General features: G+C 43.4%; 3 non-coding genes across 3 annotated transcripts; all 3 read right to left on the bottom strand.

Annotated features, from left to right (window-relative positions):
• Positions 1–1,214: 1,214 nt before the first annotated feature.
• On the bottom strand, positions 1,215–1,287 carry trnaf-gaa (transfer RNA phenylalanine (anticodon GAA)). Its single transcript has one exon. It is a non-coding gene; the product is annotated as a tRNA-Phe (tRNA).
• Positions 1,288–1,393: 106 nt separating this feature from the next.
• Positions 1,394–1,467, bottom strand: trnai-aau (transfer RNA isoleucine (anticodon AAU)). Its single transcript has one exon. It is a non-coding gene; the product is annotated as a tRNA-Ile (tRNA).
• A 3,021-nt stretch (positions 1,468–4,488) lies between these two features.
• trnap-ugg (transfer RNA proline (anticodon UGG)) lies at positions 4,489–4,560 on the bottom strand. The gene has a single exon. It is a non-coding gene; the product is annotated as a tRNA-Pro (tRNA).
• Positions 4,561–19,106: the final 14,546 nt, after the last annotated feature.

Here is a 19,106-nt window from a genome sequence, read left to right as displayed (position 1 = left end):
GCAGGAATTGTGGGTGGGGGGAGTGCATGTACAGTTCTCTCTCCACCTTCAATACCACGACTTAGGTGCCCTTGAGCAAGGCATCGAACCCCCAACTGCTCCCTGGGCGCCGCAGCATAAATGGCTGCCCACTGCTCCGGGTGTGTGTGTGTGTGTTCACTGCTCTGTGTGTGTGCATTTTGGATGGGTTAAATGCAGAGCACAAATTCTGAGTATGGGTCACCATACTTGGCTGAATGTCACTTCACTTCACTTTAAATGACCTTTATCATTACTGAGCGTGATAATAACTTTCCACTCTTCCTGCTTATCATCTAAGTCAGGTCTACTGTTCCCCTTAGACTTAGCTTTAATCTTTTTGTTAACTTGTCTACCCTCCCCTCCACTACTAGCTTCAGACCAAGATTTTTTCCTTGCCTTTTTTGTTTGGCTAATCTCCATATCTGAAACCCTTCCATAATTATCGCTACCATCCGAGCTATCGCCCATCGTTACACTCACAATACAGTTCGGTTGCAATCTGCCTTCGCTTCGTCCAAAATCTTCCGTCCTCTCCAACCTTCACATTTTGAATGTTTCCCTCATCTAACACACCTGTTTCAAATCATCAGCTCATTAGTAGAGACCGCGAGACCTTATTTGGGTGTGTCTAATAAGGGAGACAATAAAAATGTGCAAGGGCAGGGGTGCCTCCAGGACAGGTTTGAGAACCACTGCCCTAAAGAGACAGACTGAGCATCGATGCAATGCGGCCACACTCTCTACGTTAGTTAATTTTTTTGGACTAAAAGGTGCCGAAAAGTATTTCAGACATTGTCTTGCGCAAACTGGTGGCAAAATAGGTCCCACCGCGATTTTGAACTCGGATAACTTGATTCAGAGTCCAGAGTGCTAACCATTACACCATGGAACCTTAACTGGTGCAGCTGTTGCTCACAGGGCCACAAACACTGGCACCATCGCCAAACTAGTGCTGTTTTATCTTTTCCTGTGGCAAGAAAGCACACAGGCTCCACCGAGATTCGAACTCAGATCGCTGGATTCAAAGCCCAGAGTGCTGACAATTACACCATGGAACCGAAACTGATTAGTTTGAGGCCAACTTGGAAACAGATAGCTCTCTGGCTGTGGGGAAGCAGTTATACAGAGAGGTTGGAACCCAGTGATTTTTGGTCAATGGCCCGCCTCAAAAAAGGGAAAAGTGTGGGAGATGTAGCCGTAACCCGGGATCGAACCAGGGACCTTTAGATCTTCAGTCTAACGCTCTCCCAACTGAGCTATTTCGGCTACAACAAACCTCTACTTAGCAAGCAGGCATTTCAGTGAGATCACCCTACTCTTTGTCGGGGATGAAGAGCAGAGCAGAGATGAGCCCCCAGACAATAAAAACAGCTGGCCAGTACGGGGATCGAACCCGCGACCTTGGCGTTATTAGCACCACGCTCTAACCAGCTGAGCTAACCGGCCTGGCTTAGAAATCAGTGTCTGCCTGATTGAAAAAAACCTGCCATAATGTTTGTGAATCCAATGAGACAATAAAGCTTCACGTTTCAACCCGAATCATGTGTGCTAACACAGAGAGACATGCAAAACATGCAGACCTGGGGGGAGCGAGGACTACAATTGAGAACCGCTTCCTTAGACTTTAAGTCAGTGTGAGCAAAAGAGGTGAGAAGTTGTCTGCATGACCCGAGTGTTCCAAGGTAGCCTACATAATACAAGAATCCATACACATGCATACTGGCGTAACAAGACCGAGAAGGTCCTTAAACACAAAAGCTTAATCTCTTTGTTAATTCGACAACATAATCTCGGCCAGTGCAAAGGAGCAAGCCCAGAGGAGGGACAGCCTCTTTGCATCAAACCCGTCATTCCCAGCTATGCTCGTCATTCTTGAAAGGCCAGGGGAATTAGCTCAAATGGTAGAGCGCTCGCTTAGCATGAGGAAGGGGTCCAATCTTTGAGCCCCGCACGCAAGCGAAAAAGATGCAGAACACGTGAAAACGCCAAAGGATTTCCCCTTGCGGCAATACTCGGGGTATATGTTTCTGCGTTTTGAAGAGTTGTTATTACATGTGAAACAATTCTACCCTCCGCGGCCTGGATTCGAACCCGTGCTCTCTCAGATGAGCCGTGACATCATATGTCCACGACGTGTATTGTTAAGCGTGCAATAAACCGAGACTTTTATTTTGTTATCTATGACATACCATTGATTGCTTTTATACTACATAGATTTGTGTGAGTGTGTGTGTGTATTATTAAAAAAAACTTTTTCATGTTTGTGTTTAAATAGAATTAATTAAAAACGTTTCTTCAAATATGTTTTGTGTGTGTGGATATGATTTGATTGATATGATTTAGCAGATTTTTTTTATCTGATCAAAAAAATGTTCTATTAAAATGAATACAAACACATACACACAATATAAAAAGAACAATATAAAAGAGTGGGCCCAAGTAATATATACAAAATGTTTTATTAAAATGAACACACACATACATACACACAATATAAAAAGGACAATATGATAAGAGTGGGCCCATATAATATAAACAAAATATATACAGGATAGATATAATGTACTTGTATAAAAAAAAAATATGAAAAGAGTGTGCCCATATAATATAAACAATATATATATATATATATATATATACAGGAAAGATATTATGTACTACTTATATAAAAAAAATATATATGAAAAGAGTGGGCCCATATAATATATACAAAATATACACAGGAAATAAATTATTTACTATGGAGGCGATGTTTGTCATTTATTTTGCCTGCCGCTGTTCTGCCAACCAATCATCTAAAGTTTTTCCATTAGAGGAGCGTGAGCAAAATGTGGCATTCCCATATCGGCTATGACCAAACTCTTTAGTTTTGGGCTGCCCACATTCGCTGCACTTGTTAAAAGTTACCCCTCGCACATACTTCCTCTTATGGACTCCGCTTTCCGTCTCCAGGGCCCGCCGGAGCCTGTTCCTCTGGGTGTAACGGGACACAGAAGCAGCAGGCGCTGGAGCAGGCGCTGGAGCAGGCGCTGGAGAGGTAGCGGGATCGATGCCCACATTATCCAAGTTGGCTCCTGCCCTTTTACACACACATCCCTAGATCAGTGGTTTTCAATCCTGTCCTGGAGGCTTCCCTGCCCTGCACATTTCGCATTTCCCCTCATCTAACACACCTGTTTCAAATCATCAGCTCATTAGTAGAGACTGCAAGACCTGATTTGGGTGTGTCTAATAAGGGAGACATACAAAATGTTCAGGGCAGGGGTGCCTCCAGGTAAGGTTTGAAAACCATTGCCCTAAAGAGACCGACTGAGCGTTGACGCAACGCTGCCACACTCCCACGTTAGCTTTTTTTGGGCTCACAGCTGCCAAAAAGTATTTCAGACATGGTCCTGTGCAAATTGGTTGCAAAACAGTGCCATTTTACGCACAGTTCCCTAAAGCAGTGGTTTTCAAACCTGTCCTGGAGGCACCCCTGCCCTTCACATTTTGAATGTTTCCCTCATCTAACACACCTGTTTCAAATCATCAGCTCATTAGTAGAGACCGTGAGACCTTATTTGGGTGTGTCTAATAAGGGAGACAATAAAAATGTGCAGGGCAGGGGTGCCTCCAGGACAGGTTTGAGAACCACTGCCCTAAAGAGACAGACTGAGCATCGCTGCAATGCGGCCACACTCTCTACGTTAGTTAATTTTTTTGGACTAAAAGGTGCCGAAAAGTATTTCAGACATTTTCCTGAGCAAACTGGTTGCAAAATAGGTCCCACCGAGATTTGAACTCAAATCACTGGATTCAGAGTCCAGAGTGCTAACCATTACACCATGGAACCTTAACTGGTGCAGCTGTTGCTCACAGGGCTACAAACACTGGCACCATCGCCAAACTAGTGCTGTTTTATCTTTTCCTGCGGCAAGAAAGCACACAGGCTCCACCGAGATTCGAACTCAGATCGCTGGATTCAAAGACCAGAGTGCTATTACACCATGGAACCGAAACTGCTTGGTTGGAGACCAACTTGGAAACAGATAGCTCTCTGGCAGTGGGGAAGCAGTTATACAGAGAGGTTGGAACCCAGTGATTTTTGGTCAATGGCCCTCCTCAAAAAAGGGAAAAGTGTGGGAGATGTTGCCGAAACCCGGAATCAACCAGGGACCTTTAGATCTTCAGTCTAACGCTCTCCCAACTGAGCTATTTTGGCTACAACAAACCTCTGCTTAGCAAGCAGGGATTTCAGTGAGATCACCCTACTCTTTGTCGGAGCTGAAGAGCAGATCAGAGATGAGCCCCCAGACAATAAAAACAGCTGGCCAGTAGGGGGATCGAACCCACGACCTTGGCGTTATAGCACCATGCTCTAACCAGCTGAGCTAACTTAGCCCTCCGTGTCTGCCTGATTGGAAAAAACCTGCCATAATGTTTGTGAATGCAATGAGACAATAAAGCTTAACGTCTTAACCTGAACAAGGGCTCGTCCAGGATTTGAACCCGGGACCTCTCGCACCCAAAGCGAGAATCATACCCCTAGACCAACAAGCCTTCTTGCCCAAAGCCAAGAAAAAAGAGCCATTTCAGCATCAACAAAAGAAGGAACATGAACTAATGTGGAAGCAATCAAAGTCCTCGAGACAGTGTGAAAGGCTAACGAATGCAAGTTGGCCTCTTAATTGACCTAAAAATGCAAAAGCAGGCAGAGCTGGGCCTGGACCGGATGTCAAAGCACCAGAAGATGGAATCACCATCGACACAGTCATGTCTGGGTTAAGGACTAGTGTGCCTAACAGTGACCCAGGTGCTGAAATGGGCTGCACAACTCCTGCTGCTGTGGGGACGGGTGCGATAGGGCACTCCCTTTTGGCAGAAGTGGGCCGGCGACCCGGTCGCAGAATTGGAGCCTGTCCTTCTCGATTTGGCGGAAGGATAAATTGATGTTTTGGGCCTGATGTTGATGGCACGTCATCCAATTTTTCCCTCGGCAGAGGAAGCTGCGTATCAGCCACATCAATTGGGTCAGATGGAGTCAGTCCCTGGGCGAGGACACTCATTTCCTGATTCTTCTGCTGCCGTTGAAACCTGAAAGTAAATTACTTGTATATATATATATATATATATATATATATATATATATATATATATATATATATATATATATATATATGTGTGTGTGTGTGTGTGTGTACAGAAGTATTCAGTTCCCTTGAACCAAATAATGTGCCTTGCTTACCACTGAATGAGTGTCCTCTGGTTCAGCTCAAACAGCTGGATCATTGTTTCATCCATCAGCCTTCGACTGTTAAGCACTAGGTCTCGGATGTGGTGGTAATCTGAAAGGATTTTAGACCACCTGGGGGTGCAAACTCCAGCCTTCTTGGTCGGTGACTTGTGTAAAGCACACAGCTTCATACAAATGGCCTCAACCAAGCGGCTGGTGCTGGGCCACTGTGCTGGACCCCCAGGATGTCCAATCAGACACCGTTTCACACTCTCCACACCCGGTGTGACTCCGGACCGCTTCGGTGCCTTAAAGCGCCCATGTGTCAGCTGAGGCTGATGTCGAGGCTGATAGTTGACCCGCTGTTTATCAACATCAGGGAGAACTGTCCACAGCTGGATGGCCTCTGTCACCTGCAGGTCGGTGAGGTAAGGAGCCTCACGAAGACCCACCAGGAAACCAGCCAGATCCTGGACCTTGTCCCACCCAGCGATGCCATCAGGTCCAATGACTGCTCCCTAGTAAATGCAGATTAGTGTTAATATACACTTCCAGTTTTTTACATTTTTTAAAGAATTCTGCTCAACAAGCCTGCATTTATTTTATTCAAATACAACAAAAGCCATTATATTGTGAAATAATTTTACTATTTAAAATAAAAATGCTTTCTATTTGAATATAGTTTAAAGTGTAAGTTATTTCTGTGATGCACAGCTGTATTTTCAGCATCATTCCTCCAGTCTTCAGTGTCACATGATCTTCAGAAATCATTCAGATATCCTGATTTGTTGTTCTAGAAACCTTTTTTTATTGATATTATTATCAATATTTAGAACAGTTGTGTACATTTTGTTCAAGATTCTTTGATGAATAGAAGGATCAAAGATAAGAGTTTATCTGTAATAAAAAGCTTTTTTAACATTATACACTATACCATCCAAAAGTGTGGAGTCAGAACATTTAAATCATTATATATTTAGTATTAAATTATAGAAATTAATACTTTTATTTAGCAAGGACGCATTAAATAAATGATAAAGACATTTATAATGTTACAATATATACTGAACTTTCTATTCATCAAAGAAACCTAAACAAAAAATCTCTAGGAGCTATTTTTAACCTAATAATAATAATAATAATAATATAGCACCCGGCACCCGGTTTTTTTTAGCAGCAAATTGGAATGATTTCTGAAGAATCGTGTGCCCTGAGTAATGATGCTAAAATTCAGCATTGAAATCACAAGACTGAATTACTTTTTTAAATATATTCAAATGGATAGCAGTTATTTTAAATAGTAAAAATATTTAAAAATATTACTGCTTTTGTTGTATTTTGAATCAAATAAATGCAGGCTTAAAAAAAAACACCTTGCTTGTAGTGTATTTGGAATAAAACGAGACTGAAACAAAATAAAGCCCTTAGAGTGTCTTACCTGAGCCTCGCCGGAGACACTGCTTCCAGTGTCAGATGGCTGTGACAGCACTGAAGAGGCAGGGGCGAGATGCTGTCCCTCTCCTCCAGATGATGTGGACGGCTCAGCCAGTGATGCTGGGGACTGAGGCAGAGGCAAAGATGAGGGGCTGTTTCTGAGATCACGGCAGGGGTCATCCTCATACAGCACTGGAACTGTGATGTCCTCCATGCTCTCTTGCTCAAACCCCTCATCTAGCAGGTCCTGATCATCAACCTCCTCCACCAGCCAGTCTTCCTCCTCTGGGTTCTGGAGCACTGGAGTCAGTGTTTTGCCAGTCTGGCTGTAAAGGTACTCGATTCCCAGCAATTCACCTACAATAATAAAATAATGAAAAAAGAAAAAAAGTGCTCTTAATAATTTATCAAGTACATTGGAGTCTAAATAGATAACTTAATAGAATATTGCAAAAGAACAAATTAAATTTCTTACCTGTATATGCTCCAGGAGGGCGATAGCGCTCATCCCAGGGCTTCCCAAAGACTATTCGGCTAAGCCGGTCCACAGCCTCTCTCATGGCACTGCCATATGTCCGAATGGAGGACGCCCGTTTTATGGCATCTTCCATTCGGTCATCATTCCAACGCATCAAGCCCTCAAGGAGATAGGCCTAAAAAAATGCGCATCGCTGGCACTGGTTCCTAAAAGTTAAATAATATTAAAAAATATATAAAAAAGGGTTTTATATGTCACATATGTACAATATATGTACTACACATAAGGTGCTCTGAAGTAACTTGTATACTACATTTAATAGAGTTGTGTAACTAAATTAAAAATGATTGTCACTTATTCCTGTATTACTAGTGACTTGTTAGTCAAGACAGCTTTGTCAATGCTAATGACATTAAAAAGTAATTGTAATGTAGAGTGTGACATTTATTAATGCGGCATTACTTTAAAGTGATGGAAGCAGTTACAGTGCTTATATTTTCTACAGAAAAATAATAATCCATGTGCATGTAATACCTGGAATAAAACGGTTCAGGTGGAGGTGGAACGACTCCAAGGAGGTAGAGCCACGAGCACACCTGTAGCAGCCCAGCTCCACGCTGCCTTTCTTCAGTGTCCCTGTCTTCATGTACAGCGGAAAGTCCTCTGGGTCTTGTATACACTGGACGTGCTTGCGCTGTTCCTTCCATATCTGCTGGATCCGTTCGTGGTCCAGCAGAGGAACTCCCAGGGGGTCCTTCCCATCCGCACTGTCAAAATGATCAATCAGTGACCCAATCAATCTGGCGGTCTCCTCCACCCCCCTGGTCCTCCTCCGGCAGTGCAGTGCCAACTCCCTCCGGGTAATGCGAGCACTGACCGCCTTTTCTGAGATGTGGCCAGTCTTCTTTGCCGCCAGGTCACTCTCTTTTGCAGAGCGAAGAGCAGCCACATCCTCTGGATCCCACTGAAAGATGCACGTGGACAGACGTGCCATGAAGATCCCGTAGAGTGGATGAGCCTCTGTCGTGACACCTGCAGCAAATCGCCACATGAAGTGCCAGAAGTCGAGGCGCACTACAAGCTCATCCCACTCCGAAAACATGATCTTCGCCCGCGATTGGCCATACTGACTGCAGCAGTCCCTGTCCACGTACATCACTTTTGGGGCTGCCTCTCCTGCCTCTCGGTAGCGTTTCATCAGACCAGCTGCCATGGAGTCCAGTCCATGTCCCTCGGCAGCTGTCAGCACAGAGACAAGGACCTGGCCGTGTTCATTTCCGATATTTGTGCACCAGGCAGCTGTTCCTGAAGCAGCACCGGCAAGTTTCTTTGTGACCTATTGGGAAAAATAAAAGATGTGCTCTTTATGTACGCACATCACAAACATATCCATATCTGGCAAATTTCTGGATATAAACAGGGCTTTGATACCTTTTTTGTCGAATCCATCTTTAGAACACAGCCAAAGACAGATGTTAATTGTTAATAGATGTTAACACGGCTAACAGCCACTTAGGTTTAGGCAGGGCAGGTAAAAGTGGAGGATCAGCAAACACAGGAGGCTGCACAAGGGAGGACCTTGTGAATGGTTCGCAGGCAGTCAGGTACTGCAAGACACGCTGTGTCCATGCCTCACTGTGCTGTTCCATCAGCTTCCTGTAAAGCTGAGTCACACTGTTGCCCAGTGTCCTCTCCCTCATCATCCTCAGCACTCGGTTGTCACATGAGTATCTAAGGAAACAACAGTATAATCATGCAAATGCTTTAGTTGGTAAAAAATAACCCATATAAAAGCACCTAATAATGAATGATTGTCATTATGAATTACCTGTATGTCAGCAAAGCTGGAAACTGACTGCGGTGGCCCATATCCACCTGTCCTAGGATGTCCTCAGACCAGGCAGGATATTTCTTTTTGCAGCGTTTGCACTCCAGATACTCAGTGGCAAGGTCATACCACCCGTCGATGTCCAAGACCTTACGCACGGTACGGTAAATTCCTGCCGCTGTTAGTCTGTGCTTACCACAGTCTGGGCGAACACAGACAAGAGGAAATAACCACATCTTCAGCGGCATCCATAAGAAAAGGGGCCGACAGAAGAAGAGGTCAGGTGAGGCAGGGGGCTGATTGTTTATTAAAGGGGGCTGAGGAGGATACCACCAAAGTTTCAGCTGGGACACTAGTTCTGACTTGCCGGTTCGTGGGTTGGCCTTAAATAGTGTGTTCCGGATCCACTCATGCTGGAAAGGTGGAAGTTGATCTTTCCAGTGACTTGGAAGCTCAGCTGGTGGCTGGTGATGTGAAGGAGCTGGTGCCTTGGCAGTTTCCACTGATGGAGATGGACCAGCACAGTCCTCTGAGTGAATAGTAAAAAAAAATCAATAAGGATGACTGTTGCATTTGATAGTAATATGCCATAAATGCAGTGGACAAACAGCCTGCAAAGCACAATTTTTGGACAAGTATTCATAATTATTATGTTATATTTAGGAACGAGAGTGAAGAAAGTGGTACTAGTGTTAAGGAAGCAAAGAACACAGCATACACTATATTAATTTAAGGAGAATGGAATCAGTGCAGCTCACTGAGAATGAGGATCAGATGGAATGGAGGAAGGAAAATGTGGTGTGATGAATTAAGTGTAAAGCAACGAAGCCCACGGACATGAAGCATACACACAGATAGAGTAGGGAAAAACTGTTCCTCTAATCATTAGAACAATGAATCTCAACCATCCTGTCTGCTCAGGGAGAGCTGAAGAGTGTGTGAGAAGAGCAAGCGGTGTGAAAAAGTTATCTGGTGATTATCTAACAACGGGTAAGTTCGGAAACGCAAATAAATACACTGACACCTTGGAACATCCTTACGTTTTGAAGAAGTGCACTCAAAGAAAGCATCCCGCTTGAGGCATGATATGATATAATTCTGTATTGTAAACAAAACATTTTAAAATGTTGATTATTTTCCCCCAAGAAATAACGCTTCTCAGTGTGTTTTCACAAAACATTCTTGTAATATGTGCATTTGTGTCATATGCCACACCTTATGTTTGTGAATGCAATGAGACAATAAAGCTTCACGTTTCAACCCGACTCAGGTGTGCTAACAAAGAGAGACATGCAAAACATGCAGACCTGGGGGGAGCGAGGACTAGAATTGAGAACCGCTTCCTTAGACTTTAAGTCAGTGTGAGCAAAAGAAGTGAGAAGTTGTCTGCATGATCCGAGTGTTCCAAGGTAGCCTACATAATACAAGAGTCCATACACATGCATACTGGCGTAACAAGACCGAGAAGGTCCTTAAACACAAAAGCTTAATCTCTTTGTTAATTCGACAACATAATCTCGGCCAGTGCAAAGGAGCAAGCCCAGAGGAGGGACAGCCTCTTTGCATCAAACCCGTCATTCCCAGCTATGCTCGTCATTCTTGAAAGGCCAGGGGAATTAGCTCAAATGGTAGAGCGCTCGCTTAGCATGAGGAAGGGGTCCAATCTTTGAGCCCCGCACGCAAGCGAAAAAGACGCAGAACACGTGAAAACGCCAAAGGATTTCCCCTGCGGCAATACTCGGGGTATATGTTTCTGCGTTTTGAAGAGTTGTTATTACATGTGAAACAATTCTACCCTCCGCGGCCTGGATTCGAACCCGTGCTCTCTCAGATGAGCCGTGACGTCATATGTCCACGACGTGTATTGTTAAGCGTGCAATAAACCGAGACTTTTATTTTGTTATCTATGACATACCATTGATTGCTTTTATACTACATAGATTTGAGTGTGTATTATTAAAAAAAAACTTTTTTCAGGTTTGTGTTTAAATATAATTAATAAAAAACGTTTCTTAAAATATGTTTTGTGTGTGTGGATATGATTTGATTGATATGATTTAGCAGATTTTTTTTTATCTGATCAAAAAAATGTTCTATTAAAATGAATACAAACACATACACACAATATAAAAAGAACAATATAAAAGAGTGGGCCCAAGTAATATATACAAAATGTTTTATTAAAATGAACACACACATACATACACACATTATAAAAAGGACAATATGATAAGAGTGGGCCCATATAATATAAACAAAATATATACAGGATAGATATAATGTACTTGTTTAAAAAAAATATGAAAAGAGTGGGCCCATATAATATAAACAATATATATATACACACGAAAGATACTATGTACTACTTATATAAAAAAATATGAAAAGAGTGGGCCCATATAATATAAACAATATATATATATACACAGGAAAGATATTATGTACTACTTATATTAAAAAAAATATATGAAAAGAGTGGGCCCACATAATATATACAAAATATACACAGGAAATAAATTATTTACTATGGAGGCGGAGTTTGTCATTTATTTTGCCTGCCGCTGTTCTGCCAACCAATCATCTAAAGTTTTTCCATTAGAGGAGCGTGAGCAAAATGTGGCATTCCCATATCGGCTATGACCAAACTCTTTAGTTTTGGGCTGCCCACAATCGCTGCACTTGTTAAAAGTTACCCCTCGCACATACTTCCTCTTTCCGTCTCCAGGGCCCGCCGGCGCCTGTTCCTCTGGGTGTAACGGGACACAGAAGCAGCAGGCGCTGGAACAGGCGCTGGAGCAGGCGCTGGAGCAGGCGGAGCTGGGCCTGGACCGGATGTCAAAGCACCAGAAGATGAAATCACCATCGACACAGTCATGTCTGGGTTAAGGACTAGTGTGCCTAACAGTGACCCAGGTGCTGAAATGGGCTGCACAACTCCTGCTGCTGTGGGGACGGGTGCGATAGGGCACTCCCTTTTGGCAGCAGTGGGCCGGCGACCCGGTCGCAGAATTGGAGCCTGTCCTTCTCGATTTGGCGGAAGGATAAATTGATGTTTTGGGCCACATCAATTGGGTCAGATGGAGTCAGTCCCTGGGCGAGGACACTCATTTCCTGATTCTTCTGCTGCCGTTGAAACCTGAAAGTCTGTAGTCATGAAGTCATTTGAAAAACTGGTGCTGGCCCACCTGAAGGACATCACTGGACCCTTGCTGGATCCTCTTCAGTTTGCCTACAGAGCAAACAGGTCTGTGGACGATGCAGTAAACATCGGACTGCATTATGTTCTGCAACACCTAGACAGACCGGGGACCTATGTGAGGATCCTGTTTGTGGACTTCAGCTCTGCCTTCAACACGATCTTCCCAAACCTCCTCCTGCCCAAACTAACTCAGCTCTCCGTGCCCACCTCCGTCTGTCAGTGGATCAACAGCTTCCTGACAGACAGGCAGCAGCTAGTGAGGCTGGGAAAATACACATCCAGCACCCGTACAATCAGCACCGGAGCTCCCCAGGGCTGTGTTCTATCCCCACTGCTCTTCTCCCTGTACACTAATGACTGCACATCTAAGGACCCCTCTGTCAAGCTCCTGAAGTTTGCAGATGACACCACACTCATCGGCCTCATTCAGGACGGTGACGAGTCTGCTTACAGACAGGAGGTTAAAGAGCTGGCTGTCTGGTGCAGTCTCAACAACCTGGAGCTTAACACGCTCAAAACAGTGGAGATGATCGTGGACTTCAGGAGAAACCCCCCTGCACTCCCCCCACTCACCATCATGAACAGCACTGTGACTGCAGTGGAGTCATTCAGGTTCCTGGGCACCACTATCTCTCAGGACCTGAAGTGGGACATTCACATTGACTCCATTGTGAAAAAGGCCCAGCATAGGTTGTACTTCCTTCGCCAGCTGAGGAAGTTTAACCTGCCACAGGATCTGCTGAAACAGTTCTACTCCACCATCATCGAATCCATCCTCTGCACTTCAGTAACTGTCTGGTTCAGCTCAGCTTCTAAATCGGACCTCAGAAGACTACAGAGGGTAGTCCGGACTGCTGAGCGAATTATCGGTACAACCCTCCCATCTATTCAAGAACTGTACTTATCCAGAGTGAGCAAAAGGGCTGTTAAAATCACTCTGGACCCCTCACATCCAGCACACTCCCTCTTTGAACTGTTGCCATCTGGTCGACGCTACAGAGCACTGAGCACCAGAACGACCAGACACAGGAACAGTTTCTTCCCTCAGGCAATCCATCTTATGAACAGCTGATAATAACTGTGGGACACACTACACTATTTATATTTATATACACTACACTTTTTATCCAACACACATACTTAGCGTACACGTAAATCTTTTGCATATAATATACATGTACATACATGGAACACACTATACTACTTATATTTATATTTATATACACATACACTTATTTATCCAAACACACATACTTAGCGTACAGTTACAATTTTTCCACATAATAGACATGTACATACATAAATGCTCTTTTTAATATACCTGCCATACATTGTCAATTTGTATATTGTCAATCCTTACCCACCTATTTGTATTTTTTTGTATTTTTTATTCCTTATTGTGTTTTTTGTTCTGTCGCTGTTATGTTGCACTGCGGAGCTCTGTCACGAAAACAAATTCCTCGTATGTGTGAACATACCTGGCAATAAAGCTCATTCTGATTCTGATTCTGATTCTGATTCTGAAAGTAAATTACTTGTAAAATATATATATATATATATATGTGTGTGTGTGTGTGTACAGAAGTATTCAGTTCCCTGGAACCAAATAATGTGCCTTGCTTACCGCTGAATGAGGGTCCTCTGGTTCAGCTCAAACAGCTGGATCATTGTTTCATCCATCAGCCTTCGACTGTTAAGCACCAGGTCTCGGATGTGGTGGTAATCTGAAAGGATTTTAGACCACCTGGGGGTGCAAACTCCAGCCTTCTTGGTCGGTGACTTGTGTAAAGCACACAGCTTCATACAAATGGCCTCAACCAAGCGGCTGGTGCTGGGCCACTGTGCTGGACCCCCAGGATGTCAAATTAGACACCGTTTCACACTCTCCACACCCGGTGTGACTCCGGACCGCTTCGGTGCCTTAAAGCGCCCATGTGTCAGCTGAGGCTGATGTCGAGGCTGATAGTTGACCCGCTGTTTATCAACGTCAGGGAGAGCTGTCCACAGCTGGATGGCCTCTGTCACCTGCAGGTCGGTGAGGTAAGGAGCCTCACGAAGACCCACCAGGAAACCAGCCAGATCCTGGACCTTGTCCCACCCAGCGATGCCATCAGGTCCAATGACTGCTCCCTAGTAAATGCAGATTAGTGTTAATATACACTTTCAGTCAAAAGCCTTTGAACAGAAATATTTTTTTACATTTTTTAAAGAATTCTGCTCAACAAGCCTGCATTTATTTTATTCAAATACAACAAAAGCCATTATATTGTGAAATAATTTTACTATTTAAAATAAAAATGCTTTCTATTTGAATATAGTTTAAAGTGTAAGTTATTTCTGTGATGCACAGCTGTATTTTCAGCATCATTCCTCCAGTCTTCATTGTCACATGATCTTCAGAAATCATTCAGATATCCTGATTTGTTGTTCTAGAAACCTTTTTTTATTGATATTATTATCAATATTTAGAACAGTTGTGAACATTTTGTTCAAGATTCTTTGATGAATAGAAGGATCCAAGATAAGAGTTTATCTGTAATAAAAAGCTTTTTTAACATTATACACTATACCATCCAAAAGTGTGGAGTCAGAACATTTAAATCATTATAAATTTAATATTAAATTATAGAAATTAATACTTTTATTTAGCAAGGACGCATTAAATAGATGATAAAGACATTTATAATGTTACAATATATACTGAACTTTCTATTCATCAAAGAAACCTAAATAAAAAATCTCTAGGAGCTATTTTTAACCTAATAATAATAATAATAATAATATAGCACCCGGCACCCGGTTTTTTTTAGCAGCAAATTGGAATGATTTCTGAAGAATCGTGTGCCCTGAGTAATGATGCTAAAATTCAGCATTGAAATCACAAGACTGAATTACTTTTTTAAATATATTCAAATGGATAGCAGTTATTTTAAATAGTAAAAATATTTCAAAATATTACTGCTTTTGTTGTATTTTGAATCAAATAAATGCAGGCTTAAAAAAAAACACCTTGCTTGTAGTGTATTTGGAATAAAACGAGACTGAAACAAAATAAAGCCCTTAGAGTGTCTTACCTGAGCCTCGCCGGAGACACTGCTTCCAGTGTCAGATGGCTGTGACAGCACTGAAGAGGCAGGGGCGAGATGCTGTCCCTCTCCTCCAGATGATGTGGACGGCTCAGCCAGTGATGCTGGGGACTGAGGCAGAGGCAAAGATGAGGGGCTGTTTCTGAGATCACGGCAGGGGTCATCCTCATACAGCACTGGAACTGTGATGTCCTCCATGCTCTCTTGCTCAAACCCCTCATCTAGCAGGTCCTGATCATGAACCTCCTCCACCAGCCGGTCTTCCTCCTCTGGGTTCTGGAGCACTGGAGTCAGTGTTTTGCCAGTCTGGCTGTAAAGGTACTCGATTCCCAGCAATTCACCTACAATAATAAAATAATGAAAAAAGAAAAAAAGTGCTCTTAATAATTTATCAAGTACATTGGAGTCTAAATAGATAACTTAATAGAATATTGCAAAAGAACAAATTAAATTTCTTACCTGTATATGCTCCAGGAGGGCGATAGCGCTCATCCCAGGGCTTCCCAAAGACTATTCGGCTAAGCCGGTCCACAGCCTCTCTCATGGCACTGCCATATGTCCGAATGGAGGACGCCCGTTTTATGGCATCTTCCATTCGGTCATCATTCCAACGCATCAAGCCCTCAAGGAGATAGGCCTGAAAATGCGCATCGCTGGCACTGGTTCCTAAAAGTTAAATAATATTAAAAAATATATAAAAAAGGGTTTTATATGTCACATATGTACAATATATGTACTACACATAAGGTGCTCTGAAGTAACTTGTATACTACATTTAATAGAGTTGTGTAACTAAATTAAAAATGATTGTCACTTATTCCTGTATTACTAGTGACTTGTTAGTCAAGACAGCTTTGTCAATGCTAATGACATTAAAAAGTAATTGTAATGTAGAGTGTGACATTTATTAATGCGGCATTACTTTAAAGTGATGGAAGCAGTTACAGTGCTTATATTTTCTACAGAAAAATAATAATCCATGTGCATGTAATACCTGGAATAAAACGGTTCAGGTGGAGGTGGAACGACTCCAAGGAGGTAGAGCCACGAGCACACCTGTAGCAGCACAGCTCCACGCTGCCTTTCTTCAGTGTCCCTGTCTTCATGTACAGCGGAAAGTCCTCTGGGTCTTGTATACACTGGACGTGCTTGCGCTGTTCCTTCCATATCTGCTGGATCCGTTCGTGGTCCAGCAGAGGAACTCCCAGGGGGTCCTTCCCATCCGCACTGTCAAAATGATCAATCAGTGACCCAATCAATCTGGCGGTCTCCTCCACCCCCCTGGTCCTCCTCCGGCAGTGCAGTGCCAACTCCCTCCGGGTAATGCGAGCACTGACCGCCTTTTCTGAGATGTGGCCAGTCTTCTTTGCCGCCAGGTCACTCTCTTTTGCAGAGCGAAGAGCAGCCACATCCTCTGGATCCCACTGAAAGATGCACGTGGACAGACGTGCCATGAAGATCCCGTAGAGTGGATGAGCCTCTGTCGTGACACCTGCAGCAAATCGCCGCATGAAGTGCCAGATGTCGAGGCGCACTACAAGCTCATCCCACTCCGAAAACATGATCTTCGCCCGCGATTGGCCATACTGACTGCAGCAGTCCCTGTCCACGTACATCACTTTTGGGGCTGCCTCTCCTGCCTCTCGGTAGCGTTTCATCAGACCAGCTGCCATGGAGTCCAGTCCATGTCCCTCGGCAGCTGTCAGCACAGAGACAAGGACCTGGCCGTGTTCATTTCCGATATTTGTGCACCAGGCAGCTGTTCCTGAAGCAGCACCGGCAAGTTTCTTTGTGACCTATTGGGAAAAATAAAAGATGTGCTCTTTATGTACGCACATCACAAACATATCCATATCTGGCAAATTTCTGGATATAAACAGGGCTTTGATACCTTTTTTGTCGAATCCATCTTTAGAACACAGCCAAAGACAGATGTTAATTGTTAATAGATGTTAACACGGCTAACAGCCACTTAGGTTTAGGCAGGGCAGGTAAAAGTGGAGGATCAGCAAACACAGGAGGCTGCACAAGGGAGGACCTTGTGAATGGTTCGCAGGCAGTCAGGTACTGCAAGACACGCTGTGTCCATGCCTCACTGTGCTGTTCCATCAGCTTCCTGTAAAGCTGAGTCACACTGTTGCCCAGTGTCCTCTCCCTCATCATCCTCAGCACCCGGTTGTCACATGAGTATCTAAGGAAACAACAGTATAATCATGCAAATGCTTTAGTTGGTAAAAAATAACCCATATAAAAGCACCTAATAATGAATGATTGTCATTATGAATTACCTGTATGTCAGCAAAGCTGGAAACTGACTGCGGTGGCCCATATCCACCTGTCCTAGGATGTCCTCAGACCAGGCAGGATATTTCTTTTTGCAGCGTTTGCACTCCAGATACTCAGTGGCAAGGTCATACCACCCGTCGATGTCCAAGACCTTACGCACGGTACGGTAAATTCCTGCCGCTGTTAGTCTGTGCTTACCACAGTCTGGGCGAACACAGACAAGAGGAAATAACCACATCTTCAGCGGCATCCATAAGAAAAGGGGCCGACAGAAGAAGAGGTCAGGTGAGGCAGGGGGCTGAGTGTTTATTAAAGGGGGCTGAGGAGGATACCACCAAAGTTTCAGCTGGGACACTAGTTCTGACTTGCCGGTTCGTGGGTTGGCCTTAAATAGTGTGTTCCGGATCCACTCATGCTGGAAAGGTGGAAGTTGATCTTTCCAGTGACTTGGAAGCTCAGCTGGTGGCTGGTGATGTGAAGGAGCTGGTGCCTTGGCAGTTTCCACTGATGGAGATGGACCAGCACAGTCCTCTGAGTGAATAGTAAAAAAAAATCAATAAGGATGACTGTTGCATTTGATAGTAATATGCCATAAATGCAGCGCACAAACAGCCTGCAAAGCACAATTTTTGGACAAGTATTCATAATTATTATATTTAGGAACGAGAGTGAAGAAAGTGGTACTAGTGTTAAGGAAGCAAAGAACACAGCATACACTATATTAATTTAAGGAGAATGAGGATCAGATGGAATGGAGGAAGGAAAATGTGGTGTGATGAATTAAGTGTAAAGCAACGAAGCCCACGGACATGAAGCATACACACAGATAGAGTAAGGAAAAACTGTTCCTCTAATCATTAGAACAATGAATCTCCACCATCCTGTCTGCTCAGGGAGAGCTGAAGAGTGTGAAAAAGTTATCTGGTGATTATCTAACAACGGGTAAGTTCGGAAACGCAAATAAATACACTGACACCTTGGAACATCCTTACGGTTTTGAAGAAGTGCACTCAAAGAAAGCATCCCGCTTGAGGCATGATATGATATAATTCTGTATTGTAAACAAAACATATTTTAAAATGTTGATTATTTTCCCCCAAGAAATAACGCTTCTCAGTGTGTTTTCACAAAACATTCTTGTAATATGTGCATTTGTGTCATATGCCACACCTGTATTTAGCTGTGCTTCACATTGTGATGCAGCAAATACCAGCTCCTCATCGTCATCTTCAGCAGTGGGAACGGACTTGCCTGGAGCACAAATGTTAAAACTATCATTGTGAACAATACACAGAGACAAACATATGTAAGATGGTGCTTACTTACCAGTAGCGAAAAGCTGCATGGGGGGCAAATGTTTGGCTGGGGGTTCTGCTGCTGGAGGAGGTAAAGTGGACTGCAATAATGGATCTGGAAACGGCAAGTTGACAAGTTTGCCATAATGATAAATTAATATATGTAGAAATGCTGTAGGTAAAATTCTATATTCACACTCCTACTCACAGGCTTTAACTGGTGACGTGAGTTTTTTCGCCAGCTGTGAAGGCGACAAATTTTTGCCA

This window comes from Carassius carassius, chromosome 8 (assembly GCF_963082965.1).
Source record: "Carassius carassius chromosome 8, fCarCar2.1, whole genome shotgun sequence".
NCBI classification, from domain to species: domain Eukaryota; kingdom Metazoa; phylum Chordata; class Actinopteri; order Cypriniformes; family Cyprinidae; genus Carassius; species Carassius carassius.
The sequence above is the reverse complement of the archived record's forward strand: the minus strand, read 5'-3'. Positions and strand labels throughout refer to the sequence as shown.